The sequence below is a fragment of the Nycticebus coucang genome, chromosome 1 (assembly GCF_027406575.1).
Source record: "Nycticebus coucang isolate mNycCou1 chromosome 1, mNycCou1.pri, whole genome shotgun sequence".
Taxonomy (NCBI): domain Eukaryota; kingdom Metazoa; phylum Chordata; class Mammalia; order Primates; family Lorisidae; genus Nycticebus; species Nycticebus coucang.
Genome location: NC_069780.1, coordinates 159,319,400 through 159,320,848, shown reverse-complemented (window position 1 = coordinate 159,320,848; position 1,449 = coordinate 159,319,400).

The following is a 1,449-nucleotide window of genomic DNA, read 5'->3' as shown; positions in this document are numbered from 1 at the left end:
CCTTGAGGCTTTTTCACTATTTTCTTAATACTCTAGTATTAATTGTTATCGATTGATTTACGATTTTGATAGGTGGTAAGGTGACCTGACCTGACCTTACCTTACTTTACCTTACCTTAGAGGCTCTTTGAAGGCTAGATTCAGGTTAGGTGCAACTTTTTATCTTTGGAGGTTAACCTAGTCTGGCCTTTAGAAAGTTCTTTTTTTTTTTTAATTTTTTTTTTTTTTTTATTGTTGGGGATTCATTGAGGGTACAAGAAACCAGGTTACACTGATTGCATTTGTTAGGTAAAGTCCCTCTTACAATCGTGTCTTACCCCCAAAAGCTGTGGCACACGCCAAGGCCCCACCCCCTCCCTCCTTCTTTCTCTCTCTGCTCTTCCCTTCCCCCACCCCCACTGTCTCCTTATTGTCCTCATCTCAAAATTGAGTACATAGGATTCATGCTCCTCCATTCTTGTGATGCTTTACTAAGAAGAATGTCTTCCACGTCCATCCAGGTTAATACGAAGGATGTTGTTGAAATAGTTGATACCCTTTTAAACTTAGAGCAAGAATGCTACCAAGTTGTGCTGCTTTTGTCAGCTCTTCTTATCTTGTAGGCACCACCTGAGGTCGAGTAGTTAATATACTTTATTTGGACTATTTCAAAACTCCATGCTCTAGCCCTGAGTTGTTCGTGCAAACTTTCCATCTTACTGTTTTATTTCTAAAATACAATTCCTGCTTTATATGCTTTCAGTGCCTCCCCGTATGTAATAAAATGTGAACGCTGTAGATATATTTTAGGACAATTTCTGATTTGGCCTGATTTTCCAGCTCTATTTCCCCAGGTTTTTGCTTCATAGATTCTATATCACAATGCAGGTTGAACTATTAACTGTTTTTCTTAATGAATCCTGCATTTCCCACTTTGTACTACATCTTTATAAACTTTTTCCTTTCCTTGATGCATCTTTTAAAGTATCTTTGCTGATCAATATCCTGTCTACACTTAAAGCCCCAGTTCCAATACGATCCTCAGTATGCAACATCAACAAAGACTGTAAGTGTACCACAAAGAATTCCGGGTATATTTGCTTCCTTCCTGGTTCCCTTAATTTGCATCACTCATATGGCATTTATTACATTTTATCTGGAATGAACTCTATTATAGTCATTTACACAGATGTCAATTTATTCTTTTGGACTGCCAGTTCCTTGTAGGCAAGTAGTATGTCATTTGGTGGGTTTTCTCTATTTACCACAAATGATAATCAGTCAATATTGGTTTTATCCATGAATAAAAGTAAGTAATTTAGCTGGGTGAGGTGGCTTACTGTAATCCTAGCACTCTGGGAGGCTAAGGCAGGTGGTTTGCCTGAGCTCAAGAGTTTGAGACCAGCCTAAGCAGGGGCAAGACCCCATCTCTAAAAATAGCCAGGCATTGTGGCAGGTGCATGTAGTTGC